This window comes from Schistocerca piceifrons, chromosome 2 (assembly GCF_021461385.2).
Source record: "Schistocerca piceifrons isolate TAMUIC-IGC-003096 chromosome 2, iqSchPice1.1, whole genome shotgun sequence".
NCBI lineage: Eukaryota > Metazoa > Arthropoda > Insecta > Orthoptera > Acrididae > Schistocerca > Schistocerca piceifrons.
In genome coordinates this window covers 545337429-545356529 of record NC_060139.1, presented here as the reverse complement: position 1 = coordinate 545356529, position 19101 = coordinate 545337429, and the positions used below count along the sequence as shown (strand labels likewise).

General features: G+C 41.0%; 1 long non-coding RNA gene across 4 annotated transcripts in view; it reads right to left on the bottom strand.

Annotated features, from left to right (window-relative positions):
• Window positions 1–2609: 2609 nt before the first annotated feature.
• Window positions 2610–19101, bottom strand: part of LOC124777253 — a 48665-nt gene continuing 32173 nt past the window's right edge. For all 4 annotated transcript variants that reach the window (XR_007015703.1, XR_007015701.1, XR_007015702.1 and 1 more), the window contains one exon: window positions 2610–3095. This is a non-coding gene — a long non-coding RNA (uncharacterized LOC124777253). The remainder of the gene's footprint in view (window positions 3096–19101) is intronic.

Genomic DNA, 19101 nt, shown 5'->3' with positions numbered 1-19101 from the left:
TGAACTAGATGCAGCAGTTTATGGAACCAATCACCAACACACATGAAACTAGAAGCAATAATGAACATGGAAGAGCATGAAATGATCCTGATTTATATCAGGGGCTCTGTTAATGATCATACTCTGTAACATCAATGCTTAGTACAGGGTCTCTATGCCTGTGCATTAACCAACTTACATTAGAATAGCTAACACAATAAATATTTATTTCTTTAAACTCGGTTTGAAGCAATTAAACAAAAAGCAAATCTAACTACACTGGCTTCGAAGGAGTCCTTGCTTTGGTTCATTATTAATTATGTAAAGCACAATAAACTATAACTCTTTAAATGACAAATGTGGTTTGATAAGCAGTATTTTAACATACTCAAAATACAGTACGAGTCACTAACTGTTGCCACCCACAATAACTCCGAAAATATGATAGTAGCTGAAAAGTGTGTGGAACAAATGGTGCCTGTGACAACGTTGGCCATTATATGATGTTGGTTTTTTGTTCCTAGGTAGGGTCGCGTCAGAGATTTGAAGGTCAACTTTGTTTTTTTAAACGGGATGCTATAGTTCGGATAGCTGGATAGCGGCTATCCAGACGAATCCAATGATGTGTAACAGTAAGGTCTTTGAAGGTCAGGGAAGGTCATAATGGTGGCATGAACGTCCATTTGCAGAAGGTGTTCGAAGTGATGACCATTGGTATCAACATAGTGCTGCAATCTTCTTATCATGGATTGTATGGTATTCCTTATCACTTTGTCACTTACTGATGCACATACTCTGACAATTCTCTCTCGTATATCGTGCAAACAGTAAATATTCGCTGAATATAGCGTACCCATCTAACGTGCCATTGACATGTAAACGCCATTCGACGGTTTCGAAATACAACACTAATAGGAACGGTAAGTCTAGTATCGTCGAATCAAGCGAATGTAAATGATGTATTCCTTCGAAGAACAAGTCGATATGCTTCTCATTTACGGAGAATGCCAGCAAAATTCAGTGAGAGCTAGAGACTTATACACTGAAAGGTATCCTCAACGCACTCACTCTACACGTCGTACATCTAAATATGTGTGTGATAAATTGAGAACAACGGATCTTTAACGCATCGGAAACATATCCGGCAAAGGGAAGTTACTAATGAGGAAACGGAAATTGGTACTCTGCCACATTGTTCGAGATCCTTGTGTTAGTTCGCTTCAAATCGCATGGGAATCTGGCATGAGCCACAGGATTGTTGTTCGTGTTCTGTATCGCCATAAATGTCATGCTTACCATGTCATTCTCCACCAAGAATTAACTGGTACGGGTTGTATGCGTCGCATTTAATTCTGCCAATGGGCTCCAGTTCAGATTCAGAGAGATGACACATTTATTAATTTGACTTTATTTGCTGACGAGGCTACATTCACGAACCATGGAAACGTTAATTTGCATAGCATGCATTATTGTGCAACTGAAAATCCATGTTTGTTGCAGAAAGTTGCACACCAAAAACCGTGGTCTGTGAATGTATGGTGTGGACTTCTGGAGGATAGAATTATAGGCCCCTATTTCATCGAAGGAAATCTGAATGGTAGGAAGTACACCATATTCCTGCAAGAAATATTAGGTCTGTTACTGGAAGAAATACCTTTAGGAACAAGGAACAGAATGTGGTATCAACACGATGGGTGTCCGGCACATTTTTCGCTGATGGCTAGAAATGAGTTGCAGAGACAATTCCCAAATCGCTCGATTGGACGCGGAAGAGATGTGTCGTGACCGGCTCGTTCGCCAGACTTGACGCCTCTGGATTTTTCTTGTGGGGATTCGTAAAAGACATTGTTTATAAAGACGTTCCAACTACACCTGAAGATATGCAAGAGAGAACTGTCAGAGCATGTGCTTCGATAATTGCTAAAGTGATAAGGAATACCACGCAATCCACGATAAGAAGATTGCAGCACTGCATTGATACCAATAGTCATCACTTCGAACACCTTCTGTAAATGGAAGTTCATGCCACCTTTGTGACCTTCTCTGACCTTCAAAGACCTTACTGTTACACATCATTGGATTCGTCTAGATAGCCGCTATCAGAAAACAAGTACAAAACTATAGCATCCCGTTTAAAAAAACAAAGTTGACCTTCATATCCCTGAAGCAACCCCACCTAGCAACGAAAAACCAACGTCATATTATGGCCGCCGTTGTCCCATGCAACTTTTGTCCCACAAACTTTACAGCTCCTATCATACTTTCGGAGTTATTCTTGGTGCAATAGTTAGTGATTCACCCTGTATAACTGGCTATGCAAATGCAATACTACATTAAATTCAAGTTCAAACACTTTCTCATGAAATGTATACTGAGAAAACTTCGGAACTCTGATCAATTTAAGAAAGTGACTGCAGATTGATTTAAAATTGCACTGGAAGTGGAGTATTTCTCAGACTATAAAACTGAACTTTAAACACTGTAGCTCCACACATTAGAAAGCAATCATAACTATTTTTACAGCTGCCGAATAAGTCTTTCCATAATAAATTAGGACACTCGGAGTTACATTCATTAGGATAGGATTCCTGTCCAGGTTTGTGATTTGGGATAATTACGGATGAAAGATAGAGTTTTTAACACCAAGATTATTATTAAAATCAACAAAATTTCACAAATACCTGGTCCATTTACAGAGTGCCAAATATAAACAATTTAGTGGAAGGCTGATGGTACTGGTGGCTTAACTTGCAGTGGCTATCAACATGGTGGCGATGGAGTCACGGCAGTACTGTTGGCCTCACCCTATTACTGATCTTCTTGGCGTCGGAATTATAGTTTTATAGGGCCAAAAACCATGCCATGATAATAGTATCACCAAATTTAGCATCCATAAATACTGCTCTTAAGCTCTTCTGGCCTCAAAGCTCCATAAATATGAGCCACAATGATGCTAGTGAGGTGCTAACCACAGCACTGCTCAGCCCAGACTCCTTACCTGTTACGATGGACGAGTTGCCACTTGCGCTCCAACCGCACCTTTTCCTCTCCTCCAGGATACTTCCGTAGCTGCGGGACTTACCCACATCTTTTACATTCAATCCTACGTTCCCTAACTGTGGACCAAGACATTTACAGTACATTACATAACAATCATTCCAATAGTTATTTAAATTCACAAGCATGATTCAAACAACATTGTTCAAAAGTTCACATAACTTAAATATGTATAAATAGTCAAAGAATTTACATGAGAGATACAACGCTCTACATAAGCAACACTACAAACTGACATAGAAATATCGATACAGATACAAAATAGCGAAAATAGGTGTTTCAGGCTTCTGCTACATTTTATAAATTTTGTCATCCACATTTCTTGCATCTACCGTAATTTATAAGTTATTTTTGTGCGTTGTTTCTCTTTCTGTATAACGAACATTTTCATAGTTCGGGCGCAAGAACTTGTCTCCCATTAAAGTCGCCTTTAGTCTTGCCAAGAAACTCTCACGGTTTCTGACAGGCTTCTATCACTGATTATCCTTAGCCCTCTTGTTCAGCACTAGAAATAAGCATCCCTACTAGCGGCCAGAATGATAGACCCCAGACATCGGAATCACGTTTATTTTGGTCGGTTAGAAACATAAGAAGGAGAGCCAAAATACGTAAAAAAGATAATGGCTCACCATATACAGCCTACCTAACAAAGTTATACAACGCCACAAGCAATGTGAATACATTACTTGATCAAAAGTACCCGACACTTATTGCTGGGTATCATTATCGGGCGTGGCTATCATTCATCTGTATGACGGCTTCAACTCTGTTGGGCACAATTTCATTGAGGCGTCTGATTGTCTGCGGAGAAATGGAACCCCTTTTTTATTCAAAAATCGAAATCAGATGTTGGACGCTGAGCTCTGGAAGCGAAATCGATGTTCTAATCTCAAAGCTGTTCCACTTGGTTCAGATCAGGACTATGGCCTGGCCAGCCCGTTTCTGGAATGTCCAAGATGCTGGGTTATGACATGGTGGATTTTCGTGCTGATACACAGAATCTTCGTCTCGGAACTGTTGCTCTACTATAGGCAATACGCAGTCCTATAAAATGTGTTCATATACTTCCACATTTAGCGTTTTCTTAAGTGCAATAAACAGCCACCCCGTAACCACGAAAAACACCTCCAACCGTAACAACACCTCCTCTGTACTTCACTGTTAGCACTGCACGTCATTCAGGTAAGGTTCTACAGGCATTCGCCAAACGCAAACCCTTCCATTAGGTTGCCAAAGAGTATAGAGTGATTCATCACTGCGAATCATTCGTTTCCAGTATACACTATCCAATGATGTCTCTCTTTACACCACCTCAAGCGTCGCTTAGTCTAGATTAGACCACATAAATGTGTGGTTTATAAGGAGCCATTCTTTTTAACTCCGTTCGCACACTCATTGTGCTAGCTGGACTGCCTGTAGCACTCTGGAGCTCACGAGTGTTTCTTTCCTTTCATTTCCGCCAGTACACGAGGTGCCTGCCTGGCCTTGGTTCAGCTGTGGTTGTTTCTCCCCGTGTCCACTTCACATTCACACGACCAATAGTCGACTTCGGCAGCTTTAGACGTATTTGTTACTCAGGTAACATCCAACGAATGGTCCACTTCGAAGTCACTGGTCTCTCCGGACCAACTCATTCTGCCGTTACGGCTTCTCTACTGACAACACAATACTCCCCACATCCTCATGTACTGGCGGGCCCATATCCCGTGACATCTAGTATTCAATTCCGCATTACGTAGAGTTGTGCCAGATATTTCTGATCAAATAGTGCAGGCATTACACGTAGCCCAAAAAGTGTACATCTGTTAATACATTTTGATTTTTCCTTCCTTTTTCCTTCTTTGCCTTTTTCTGTTTTAAGTCATCCTCAGTTACTATTCACTGTGTATAAATTTTACTTTATTCATAGCTAATTTCGTCTGTAACAAGTTTCCCGGAGAGTGCATCGCTACAGGGAAAGCGGATGCAACGCCTAAGGTAGCGTCGGGCGGGTAACATAACGAGCAGGGGCCGGACCGTTGGCGCTGGCCTTGTCTAGCGCGGTGGCATTGAACAGCGGTGGGCGCTGCCCGCTAACGGACGGCGCCGCTCGTATTTACTGGCTGGCGGCTCCTTTGAGGCTGACCAGAGCAGCACGCTGCTCTCTACTGCTTTATATCTAACACAGTCGACGACGATTACATGTGAGAACGAGATAGCCTCGGGAACTGCTTCCCACACGGTACACTAAATAAATGCCTCTGTAGCTACTGTGTGCCGACGGTTCCTTCTGTGTAACTTCAATATCGTAATGAGAGTAGATACTTTTCTTAGAAAAAGACTACAACCTGAGGCCCCACAGTCCGTCCGCGTTACCCCATTGAAGAGGGGTGCGCCTCGAGGAGAGGTGTAATGTCCACGAACACTGAAGTGCGCACCACTGGACTCGAAAGATGTCCGAAGGCTTTCAGCGGTGTCTCATTTACATTTACATTTATATCCTGGGAGCCACTGAACGGTGTGTGGCCGTGTATACATAGTGTTTCTAAATAATGTTTCTCCTTCTTTTCCAGAAAGAATGGTTTCTGTGCCGGTCTGTAGGACTTTAAATCAATCTCATTGTCACAGGAGATGTACGTTGGCTTGACTCGTACTGACAAATGGCTCAAATGGCTATAAGCACTATGGGACTTAACATCTGAGATCATCAGTCCCTTAGACTTAGAACTACTTAAACCTAACTAACCTAAGAACATCACACACATCCAGGATTCGAACCTGCGACCGTAGCAGCAACGCGGTTCCGGACTGAAGAGCCTAGAACCACTCGGTCACAGCGTTGTACTGACACGAATGCTCTCGGGATTCCAAGAACAAGCCTCTCCGCAATGTGAGATGCCATTTTGCGTCTCTTATTAAGCTGTGTTGAGCAGTATTGTGACTTCTTGCACGTTCGAAGTTGAGCGATTCTGTGACGATCTCAGACGGACTAAAAAGTCCATGACGAATCGCGCAGCACTTGATTCAATCTTCCCGACCTCTTCCGTTTACGCTGGTTGGCAACGGTGCCAGAGCAACGAAGAGCACTAACAGAAAGGTAAAACTTTCTGGTTCCTGGGTGTATTACACTTCTTTATGGTCGTTACGGTAAATGTCGCTATGACATCTGCTTTCGCCAAGACAAGATTTGTGATTGCTCTACCTTCATTTTCTCTGGACAGATATTGCTAGATACTTGACGGTCGTGACTGATGACACTAATTGATCGCATCACGCGCAAATAAACGATACTGTATCTTTTCACCTACTTACGTGCATTACATTACATTTATTTTCAATGACCATCTGCTTTGCATAAAACGCCAGTCTTTCTACCTTTTGTAACAATCTTTTAACGACGTGATATTTCCGTGTACAACCGCATCGTCTGTAAACAGCGTCAGAGAGCTGCAACAGTTTGCTACCAAGACGTTTATGTACGCTATATCCTAAACTGTAACAGTCATATCACACTTCCTTGACGCAGGACAGACGCTACTTTCTCCTGCCACTGTGACACAATCATGAAGATTTACCTGCTGAGTTCTGTTTGCTACGAACTCTTCAGTCTACATCCCTACCTGGTTTAATTCCGTAAGCAAGTATTTTGTATACTTACAGACGGAGTGGAGCTGTATTAAATTGTTTCTGGGGTCAAGAAACACATCATCAACGAAGAGTCCGTTATCTATAGCCTCCTGAATTTCCTGAACGTAAATTCGTTTTCACAATCGATACCTGCGGGAAATCGCGTTGAAGCCTATGGAAAAACTTTTCGACCTCCAAACAAAATCCCCTTCCGTAAGAATAAAATACATACCATGATTACACAGAAAATTGACCACAGTGAGATAGGTGTGCAGTTCTGAGTATTTGTTTGAAGTCTCCAGCGACTTGTGTTTCTCTCCAATCACGTGGAGTGCACACTTTGTCAGCGGTCTGCCCTCTTTTACATTTTGTTTTGTTAGTGCAGGTAAACTGAAAATGCCTTGAATTGGAATAGTTATGCCTTAACGTAGGCAAGTCTATAACCCATGGAACGCAATCTCACTGTAACATGAAAGTTAACTCAGCACAACAAACTTACAGTAATAGCACAATAGTAAAGGAACAGGTATAACATCAGTAAATTGAACACAAGTGTACATTAAATGTCATCTCTAATATTCCATCAACATTGAATGCCTTTTGGCAGCTCAACGTTTAGCCAGTCGCGGTGCGCTAGAGATGTAAAGTCCGCTTTGTGATTATAACAGTCAAATACAAAACAGTCAACATACACGCTTCTGTAGAATCACATTTCCCGTAAAATGAGTGCAGAGAAAGAGAGCACGTAATGTTTAGAATTTTGGGTGCTATTTATCATATGAAATATTCGAGAAAATTACCAAATGCATCAGCTATCAGACACAAATGATGCGTTTCGCAACACGCGATGATGTAATGGCGGCAGAATAAAAGTTATGCAGATGCATTTAAATACCGAGTAAATGACCAGGGTAGTAGAAATGAGAGAGAATATTTAATTTCATTGTCGCATAAGAAATTCAAGAATCAGGTGACCAGAGTAACTCATGACCTGTAAGCATCACAAAGGCACGTACTAGGCAAGCCAGGTATGCAAACTTCACTTAAACAAGTATTTATAAATGACGCAAAATACTTAACTAACTAACCTCAAGGGAGAGTGACTGAGTTGACTGCACTATTCTTCAGATTAAATGACAAAATTCAGACTCTGTGCCAAGTCTCGTTGCTACTGACCTGCCACCATTAGACTTAAATTGTTTTCCACTCCTATTTATTCCTTCATTTGTTATATTTCTAACAGCAAGGCCATCGAATTTGATACTGTGTTGTAATCTTCTTCGGTGAAGTAATTTCTTCTAAATCAGAAATTAATTTAAAATGTAGCCTACAGAACTTCTAAAACACGCCACAGTTTATCGTTTTCTATTCTCCAGGCCTGAATGTTTGCTCTGGTGTTTTGTATTCACTTTTTGATCCTCCCGCAGAGAATAAATCTTGTCCTTCTTAAATTTTCTCTCAAAACTATTAATCACTGGTCCATTTGTATCCTATGGTTTACGTGTACTATCTCTGTAACCATGACTGAAAAATGTAGGGCCTCTTAGTTACCAGAAGATATAATATGTTTCTATAGCGAGTGGGTCATCTAGCCAATTGCTAAAGGTAGTCATCAGGAAACACGTTTAGTAAACACTGTGTCTCCTAAATAATTATCCCTCGCTCCCACACAAAATCCATAGTTCTCCCACTCTATAGCTGACAAATCGAAATATTCATCTATTGCTAAAGTATTATTGCGAACTTATATGCGGATAAGTCCCTAACCATCTATGAAAAGTTCACCACTTACGTACTTGATATTGATGATCGAGCGCAGCATTCAATTATTATTTTAAGCTACATCTGTATCTGCATCTGTACTCCACAAGCCATCATGTGGTGTGTGGAGGGAGGTACTTTGTGTACCACTGTTAATTCCTCCCTTTCCCGTTCCAGTCACGAATAGTTCGCGGGAAGAGTCATTGCCGTCGTGTTTGCTAATGAACCTATAACGAAACGCGCTGCTCTTCTTTGGATCTTATGTATTTGTGCCATCAGTCCAATCTGGTACCGGTTCCATACTGACGAGCAGTATTCAAGTACTGGTCTAACGAGTGTTTTGTAAGCCACTTCCTTTGTTGACGATTCTTCCAGTGAATCTCATTCTGGCATATCTCTTACTCGCAATTTATTTTACCTGGTCATCCCATTTCAAATCACTCCGTATGCATACTCCCAGATATTTTATGGAAGTAACTGATTCCAGCAGTTGTTCTGCAATTGTGGAATCACTCAACAAAGAGTCTTCTGTATATGTATTCGCAATATGTCACATTGTTTATGTTGGGGATCAATTGACACTACCTGCAACGACCGTCGATCCACTGCAGGTCTTCTGCATTTCGCTGCAATTTTTTAGCATCACGATTTCTCTGTACCCAACAGCACCATCCGCGAGAAACCTCATGGAACTTCCACCTTTTAATACTCCCCTGGAGCACGCCCGAAGTTACTTTTACGTCTGAAGACTTCTCTCTGTTCAGAATGACATTCTGTGTTTTGTTTACACTCCAATCACACAGCTGGTCTGATATTCCATACGGCCGTACTTTGTTCACTAGCCGAAAGTACGGAACGGTATGGAGTGCCTTACGGAAGTCACGGAACATGACATCTGTCTTGGCGCCTGTATCTACTGCTTTCTGGCTCTCGTGGACGAACAGAGCCAACTGGGTTTCACACCATCGTTGTTTTCGGAATACATGTTGGTTCCTGTAGTGGAGATTTTCGGTCTCCAGAAATGTCATAGCACGCGGCCATAACACATGTTCCAAAATTCTACAACAGACTGACATCATGAATATAGGCCTTTGTTTTTTTTTCAATCATTAGGAACGCTTCGCCCCTTTCTCGGGAGCTACAGTACAAAGCTGCTACAAGAGGGATAAGTTCTTTCGAATACTCTGCGTAGAATCGAACTGGTATCTCGTCAGGTGTAGTAGCCTTTCCTCTGTGGAGTGACTTCACTGACTTTTCTATCCCAAGGTTACTTATTTCGAAATCTGTCATTCTGCTGTTCGTGCAACGATTTAAAGGAGGACCTACAGTGCTATCTTCCTCTGTGAAACAGTTTTGGAAAAAGACGTTTAGTATTTCGGACATTCCTACGACATTGTCTATTTCAGTGCTACTGTGGTCAGAGAGTATCTGGATAAATGGCTTCGATCCGTTTACTGATTTAACATCAGACCAAAACTTCTTATCATTTTCTGTCGAATCGGTAGACAGAATTTCACTTTCGAAATCATTAAACACTTCATGCTTGGGTCTCCTTACTCTAACTTTGACTTCGTTTAATTTTTTTGGCTATGAGGCTATGGAAAGGAAAAGGAAACCCCGTGATCATGCCCTGAAGACTACGCGATAGTCGTCCGACCGCCGTGTCAGCCACTCATCATCGGACACGGTCTGCGAAAGCATGGGGTCAGCACACCGCAATCCCGGTCGCTGTCGACGTTCCGATGTTGCAGCCACTACCTCTCAGTCAGGTAGCCTCTCAACTGGCATCATGAGAGTGAATGCATGTGTCAAGTATTCCCACCAAAGAAAAATATCTGGCGGTACCAGGAATCGAACCCTATATTTAAATTTGCAGTGAACCTCTCTTTTCTTTCGTAGCAGGTTTCTAATTTGGCTGTCGAACAATAGCGGGTTTTTCGGTGGGTTTTTTCCATCTCTCAAAACTTTGCTTGGCATATATCTGCCTAAAGCGTACTGTACAATACTCTTGAACTTTGTTCACTGATACTCAACGTTATTAGTGCTCGTGATGAAATTTTCGTAGTGATCGCTCAAGTAATCTGAAATCTGTTTCTTGACGATCTTATTAAGCGGGAAGATCTTCTTAACTTCTTCGTATTCCTATTTACAACAGTAATGAGTGAGGCTGTAATGTGTTTATGATAACTGATTCCCTGTTCTACGCTGAGTCGAAAAGTTCTGGTCTGTTTGTCCCCAGCAGATGTAAGATGTTACCTTCACGTGTCGGTTGTCTGATTAACTGCTCAGGGTAATTTTCAGATAAGGCATTTAAAATAATTTCACACACTTCTTTCTGCTTACTAGCCTTCCTGATCACTTGAATCTCCCAGTCTACAACTGATAAGTTGAAATCTTCGTCTAATACTATAACGTGACCAGGAAAATTTATGTGAAAGATTTTTAGGTTTGACTCTTACATTCACCGAGATAATCTCGAATTCCGACCCTATAACAATTATGATTGTACAGAAGAATTCTGAAGATTAGAAGCGTACATCACGTATCTAATGAAGAAATACTGAACAGAATTCAGGTGAAATGAAATTTTAGGCACAACCTGAGTAGAAGAAAGGCTAGGTTGATGGGAATGTTCTGAGACATCAAGGATTACCAATTTAGTGATGGAGGGAAGTGTGAGGTGTAGAAATCGTAGAGGAAGAACAAGTGATGAATACAGTAAGCAGTTTCAGAAGAATGTAACTTGCAGTAGTTATTCGGAAATGAAGAGGCTTGCACAGGATAGAGTAGCATGGAGAGCTGCATCAGACCAGTCTTCGGATTGAAGACCACAACAACAATTATTTCATTATACATTACTGAACTTTTATGGTAATAAATGCACTACCATTATTCCGGTCTAGTATATATGATGGACATAGATTCTTAAAAGAGTTTGAGAATTTGCTACTATTTCTTTCTGATGTGAGCCATCGCTCTTTTTCCAAGTGTTACACTACCGTTGACAACAGTGATTAACTATTTCACTGAATGCTTCTGTATTTGTCTAACATTACGCGCGCATGTCTTTTTCTGACCTATAAAGACATGTATGACACTCCGTAACAAGTACAGATGACTCGCTAATGTGTTTCTGGTATAGTACACCATATTGGTGAACTGGTTTAGGAAGAAGTTTCCTTAACCTAAAAATATCTTTATGTGCTGGCTACACATTACCATTCAACGACCACTTCTACGGAAGCTCTTCTCATAACAGTAGAAATCTGTCCTTGTGACCCAGGATGTACGATTCTAGTTCGAAGAGGTGACACAGAAAAAGTGCGAAATATTAGGGCCAACAGCAAATTCGTGGGAAGAAACGACTTCAAGCATAATGCGAGGCTTGAAACGTCCCCTTTCCAAATTATGAATGACCGTGGTGGTAAACTTCTACGTTATTTGATTTTCAAACAGCTGAGCAAAACTGAACGTACTCAGAAAGTTCTCTCTTTACTTATTCTGATCATCACTAAACTGACACACAATATTTTTTTAGCGCAATAGAATCTGATGTTCAATAATCCCCACAAAAGAATGGCCCTGACTAACAATAACCCATACCTTTCATGAATCACTTACCTCACAAAAATCTTCGTTCCTCGAACTACTGCAATACAGCGAGTGCCAATACTGCCAGCTAAATAAAAGATTCTGACTACTGAAGGCACTAATTACTGATAGGCGCAGTTAACTAATGAAAGATTTTGATATAGAACAAACAATGTATTTACCTTAATAATGTTCAAAAGTCATCATATATATATATATATATATATATATATATATATATATATATATATATATATTATATATCTCAATTCATGATATCCATCTTTACAAATTTCCTTTTTCTGGCGGACACACGTCCAGATCGTTCACTTATAGTAACCTCTCAAAACTCTGACCTCTCTCTCCACATCCAACTGCCCAACACTACACAAGCGAATATTCCAACAATGAGTCCAACCAGCCACAGACTACACACAGCGCAGTCAGCGGTTTTCATACAGAGCACTATGTGGTGTTACCAACATAAAAACCTAAACAGCCTACTTACAGGCTTAAGGTAATTCTACCCTGGAAGTGTATGAGCCATCGTCTTACAGGATATGGAAATTATCCCACGTATCTAAATTGACTTAGATGTCAAGTTAAAAGTAAATGTGAAGAAATTGAAAGACGGTCCATATTTTTCGCCATTGTATTCATTTCAGAGACTTCAGAGAATACAGAAAAGCTGGCATAACGGATTAAACAACACACAACATCGTACGGAACGAATGCTATAATTTTCTGAGTTAACTCATCACACAGAAAGTAAGTACTGATTTCACAAAAGCGAACAATAAGAATAACATGTGGTGTTTGGCCACCGTCGTCATGTAGGCACCTCTTCGAGGAGTTAGGGATGTTAACTGCATCATCACAGTACATGCATTCACTAATGGAATCCTTCATAAACAATTCATCACAATTTGAGAAGCATAGTGATGTCCACACGTGCTAATAACGTAAAATATCTGCCACGTAGTACGCCAAGTTTTAAATCTAACCTAAAATCATTTCGCCTGGACAATTCGTTCTATATTATGGACAAATGTTTGTTTAATATCTAGTAGCCTGTAAAAAATTTATGACATAAAATATAAAAAACACCTTATTTGGAAGCTTGGCCACGTGAATACGACTAAGAATAATAATTTCAGTAACATCAAAGCTAATGATGTCTAATGGTTCAAATGACTCTGAGCACTATGGGACTTAACTTCTGAGGTCATCAGTCCCCTAAAACTTAGAACTACTTAAACCTAACTAACCTAAGGACGTCACACACATCCATGACCGAGGCAGGATACGAACCTGCGACCGTAGCGGTCGCGCGGTTCCAGACTGTAGCGCCTAGAACCGCCCGGCCACAACGGCCGCAATGACGTCTGTATAACTTAAAAAACCGCAAACTCTTTCAAGACTATTTCTGTAAAACAGTCATTCAAACGATCTATGGAATTTGTGTGTATATGTGTGTTGGGGCTTACGGACGCTCAACGTCGAGGTCATCGGCGCCCTGACACACATTAAAAGAAACGAAAGTGGGCAAATTTAGTAAAATGTAAGCATACGAGCAAAGAAAGCAGGAAAAGATGAAAAATGCTGTATAAGAAAATAAAACGTTAGGAAAACGAGAACGGAACGTCAAGGATGCCACAGGAAATTGTCACTGGCTGGCCACTTACGTAAAATATGGGTGAGCCAATCATCCTGTGGACAAATTAGGACTCTCTCCCTAAAATCTTGGTGAAAACATTGGACAAGTCACAGAACTCTAAAACATTAACCACATTCGCCCGAGTGTTGCCTAAAAGAGATGGCAGGTCCGCTGGCAAGTCAGCCGCGGCCCGCTGGTCAGAAAATAAAACGCAGTCCAATAAAACGTGGCGCACAGTGACCCGGACGCCACAAGTACCACACATTGGAGGGTCCTCGCCGGAGCAGGAAGCCATGGGTCATAGGAATGTGGCCTATCCAAAGCCGAGTGAGGAGGACCTCGTCCCGTAGCTCAGTGGAAACTTTTAATAACTACAGGCTTTATCGGATTCAACTTTTTTAGCCTAGCAATGGTCTTCCGGATTCCAGAAACACTATGCTAGTGCAGTAGACAGTAAATATGGCGATAAATTTTTTGAAGTAAAATGCTATTAAGAAGGGACCGAGCTGTTAATTAGTAAACAGTTTACTAATAAACTTAGTTAGTCGGTAGTGTTACCTTACGAATTAATGAAATAGTCGAAAACCGTTTTACGAAATAGTTACCAGATGAAGTTATAGACTAATCGTAATAACACACAGCAGGATGTTGCGGTCTGCTTTAGCTTGTAGGTGGCACACCTATGTATCTACCACCTATAAACAAATAAACAAACAATATGACGCCAATCAGTACAGTAGCGATTTGTGGAGTTTTTTATGTGAGCGGTAAGAGGGGCGCGATATCCCCGGAATATCGACTACAAATTTTCAGATAACTAGCATAAAATGAACTGAATTGAGTGGCACAATAAAACTATAGGAAAATACACCTTGCGCTGAATGCTTGCTCGAAAACTCTTTTCTCCTTTGATTAAGCGCAGACAATCTGTCAATGATGCATTCACTGACGTCTACGCCGCTGTATACGAGACCCTTTTGCTTTCGTGCGCGCTGCAGGTGCAGTTAGCCGCTCTTGACCTGCAGTAGGACGCTGAATAGTTTCTACTCTCCTAGGATTAGGCAGCACTGGAGGTAGCCAGACAGGCCGTTTTCCGCGCAAATTCAAGAGGCCGTCAGATACAATTAGTGCCCTCATAGCGCAGATGATAGTGCACGAACTGCTCAGCCTTTGGTTCGGGTTTGATCCTTATTACCGTCCTCTGTTCAATTTTTGTTTGGCTCTCTCTCAGCCGGTTTTAGGTAACCAAACGGAGAGCACGTTTGGCGACACTGTCCGTGGCGGGCCACTTGAATTTGCGCGCGCAAATGCCTGACTGGCTAACTTCAGTACTAATTAACTCGGAAACGGCGCAACGTATAGAATTTTTTTTCTAAACAATTATTTCTCAACACAGCCTACCTTGTAATTCTTACGAGCTTTTAGAACTGTTACTGACCACCCTGTACGCACACCTATTTCTGTTAATACAACTGTAAATTATTTATGAATGTATTTTGTTGTATAAAATTATTTCTTGCGTAAACGATGCTATTTTGAAACTTTGTACTACGAACTAATTTATTGTAATTCGACTTTCAGGTGATACGCCCAGTTATGATTAAATGTAAGCTGTGTCGTAAGCGAAACAGGAAGTCGAAGACAGTGAACAGTGGAGTTGTGAGTTGAAATGGAAGTAAGCTAGAGGTCACGAAATTGAGTACAGTCAAAACGTGGATGACCAGTATTTTGGGCTCTGTTGCTAAAAGGAGTGTTAAATGAAGTGTCTATTGATAGAGTGAAAGGTGAAACATGATATGAATGATACTGCCGCGTGTTGAAATGTGTCCCAGTATCGGCGCCAAATGGCGATGTTTCACAATTATTTGATGAGTAGTACCGTTTACATAAGTACGCAAGAACGCTGGATGTACTAAAAGAAGTCAAACAAGACGACGGAAGAGTGGACGTAAGTGTTTCCATAGTGAAGATTCACAGTCAAGAAAAGATACCATCGGTATGTTAATCGCGAGCAACATTTGTGTTAAGCTTCGAAAAATTTCTTAGGTGTTGGAGATTGTAGCATAAAATACAGGTGGAAGGAGTCACCGGAATGATTACAATCAAGCGTTAATAATCTTGTCGGAGAGTGAGTTAATATGTGAACAGACTGTGGTTATCGAATGAACTGTGTATATGATTAACTGTTATATTTCCTGAACATCTGAACTGTTGTTGTTGTGGTCTTCAGTCCAGAGACTGGTTTGATGCAGCTTTCCATCCTACTCTATCCTGTGCAAGGTTCTTCATCTCCCAGTACCTACTGCAGCCTACATCCTTCTGATTCATGTTTAGTGTATTCATCTCTTGGTCTCCCTCTACGATTTTTACCCTCCACGCTGCCCTCCAATACTAAATTGGTGATTGATGCCTCGGAATATGCCCTACCAAACGATCCCTTCTTCTAGTCAAGTTGTGCCACAAATTTCTCTTCTCTCCTATTCTGTTCAATACTTCCTCATTAGTTACGTGATCTACCCATCTAATCTTCAGCATTCTTCTGTAGCACTACATTTCGAAAGCTTCTATTCTCTTCTTGTCTAAACTATTTATCGTTCACATTTCACTTCCATACATGGCTACACTCCATACAAATACTTTCAGAAACGACTTCCTGACACTTAAATCTATACTCTATAAAGGCACATTTGCATGCCGAGCGTGAGTTTCCTCGGAAACGCGAGATATTAATTAAATAAATAATCAGTGACAAATAAATAAAGCCTATGGCACACAACTGCAGCGCTGTGTCGCTGATAAAACAAAAGCACAATTACGTTACTCGTATGTTTGATTAGGAAAAGGAGAGCTCTGGTTGAAGTGGTGCGAGAAGCACGTATTTTAGTTTATTGTCTGGCACACCGCCATATTTCATGTTATAGAAAATTACTGCGAGTTGCAACCATACTAGGCACTCGATTCTGAAAAGAATTTATATTTATAAAAGTAAGTAGGATTATGAACTGTAGGCTTATTCATTGAATATATCTGATTTAACTAACTGTGTAACTTTTTTATGTTTAGTAGACAATCACCTCTGTACGACGTTTTGGCATGGCTGGCAAATTATTGTAATATTGAGATTTAGATTATGAGTCCGCAGCTACCGCAGCAGTCTTTGGAAACGATTTAATTACGAAGTCCGATTATTTCAGTTTTATTTCACGGTCAACTACGAGTAACATTGCCTTTACGAAAAAGCCATTGTCAAGCGTCTGATACCGAATAATTAAAACCTGACGACTCATAGGAGAGACAATCATACAGATAAAATAATTAATATTTTATTTTATTTTATTTTATTAATTTTATAACTCGATGTTAACAGATTTCTCTTCTTCAGAAACGCTTTCCATGCCATTGCCAGCCTGCATTTTATATCCTCTCTAATTCGACCATCATCTGTTATTTTGCTCCCAAAATAGCAAAACTCGTTTACTGCTTTAAGCGTCTCATTTCCTAATCTAATTCCCTCAGCATCACCCGATATAATTCGACTACATTCCATTATCCTCGTTTTGCTTTTGTTGATATTATGTATTGAAATAAATAGTAAAATGATCACCATGCAAAATAAGAATAACAGTATTCAATTATACAGCAGAACATCCGCGCTGCTGCATTGACTTGCTGATATTTTCATAGTGATGCCCAACAGTTGGCAGCATTTGCGCATGATGAAAAGATTGAACATTTACAAATGTGTACCTCAGGTTTCCATTGGGAAAAAATACTTCAGTTGCAGCTAAGACACAGTAAAAGTTAGTGAATGTAGCCAGAGGCTCTGGAAGGGATAATATTGTGTCTTTTCTAAAACCACACGCCGAGTCTCATTCAGGAATTCCATAGTGTAGTTTAAAATTTATTTTGATTCAAATCAGTGAATGAATTACTTTCAGGAGAAAGACCTTGGGGAATTAGAAATTTCTATGCAATTTGTTCAGAATGGTTGCCGAGGGCCGCCATTTGTAGCAGACTACGACATTCAGTTACGATGGAAGAAAAATAGAGACCATGCAGCTTCCAACAGTGCAGCCAGGTGACGTCATATAGGTAGGAAGTTACTGAAATGCGTCGCTGTTCACAGAAACAAAAACAGATCCATTGAAGATGAAGAGCGAACTGTTGAAGTACTGACATAATCGCTGCTGTTAGTTATCCTAGTGAGACTGTAGTGACTGTTTCGCAGAGACGGCGACAACTCTCTGCAGTGTTTCTGTAAACTACTGTGCCCCAGACAGTGTGATGAACACCCATCTGCAGTTAAAACCAGACCTGGCCTCTTGTTCTCTTCTTAATCGTTTATAACTTCCCATTTCGGATTGCGCGATGACCACGTATTCTATTGTGATAGTTGGTTATTTCCAAGTGAATCTAGAAAAATGCCCTTCTTACACTTCAACAACCATCGCTGATATAAAGTAAATTCGGTGTTTAATCGAAGCCGTTCATCTCAGACAAAGAATTTCTAAAATTCACTGCCTTGTGTTTTGCCCTGGATCAGCGCAGTGTTGGCATGGTTACGAATAGATTGAGCCTGGTTAATTTAAGTGATGGCTGCATGATCTTCCTGTGTAACCCTGTTACCCTCTTGGACGGTATTGTGTTCCCCAATTGTCTGCACGCAATGTATTCATGCGAAAGCGCGCGAGTTTTCTAAAAGTTTGCGAATTGTATAACTGAAACGGGACTTGGGTAACAGCCCAGCATTCACCTAGCTGGATGTGGAAAACGGCCTAAAAACCACATTCAGGCTTCCATGCACACGGACCCATGTTGTTAACCTGCCGGGCAATTCGATTTGGGTCCAGCGCTCAGAGCCATTTGAACCATTTCTTTAAGAAATGTAAAACTGAGGTTCCAGAGGTCCTGTTCCCACTTCGGTCAGAAATCACCGGGAGAAATCAACACCCGAATCGTTCGTCTCGGCCCTTTGACTCTGCACAATAGTAAATGTGTAAGGATACAGTTGCAGGCCCTTTTTGGTAGTGTTTTGAAGCGGCTATCTCTCAATTCACACTTGCACAAGTAAACGGCTTTGAGATTTCGTTGGACTTTGATCCACAGCTTCCTTTACTTTAGCAGTGTTTTCTGTCGTTCGAACACTTTCTGGATAGTTATGGTTTTTATTCGCTACAGAGACCGTTTCTCACCATTTGCAGCAGTGTATCTAAAAACTGTAGCCACTGACTCGTTACTTTTGAGATACACCTTGTACAGCTGTGTTACAACAGGTCAGATTTTATGGCAGAAAGGACAGAGCTGCACAGCACGCAGCACGCTGCTGCAAAATGCGTGCCGTTATTTTGCCGCAGTGGGGATTGACGTAATACCGGGGCCGGCGCTGGTGCGAAGTGACCCCTGCCGCCGTGTCGGCATCTGTCCTGCCTCTCCCCAGGGACACCGTTATC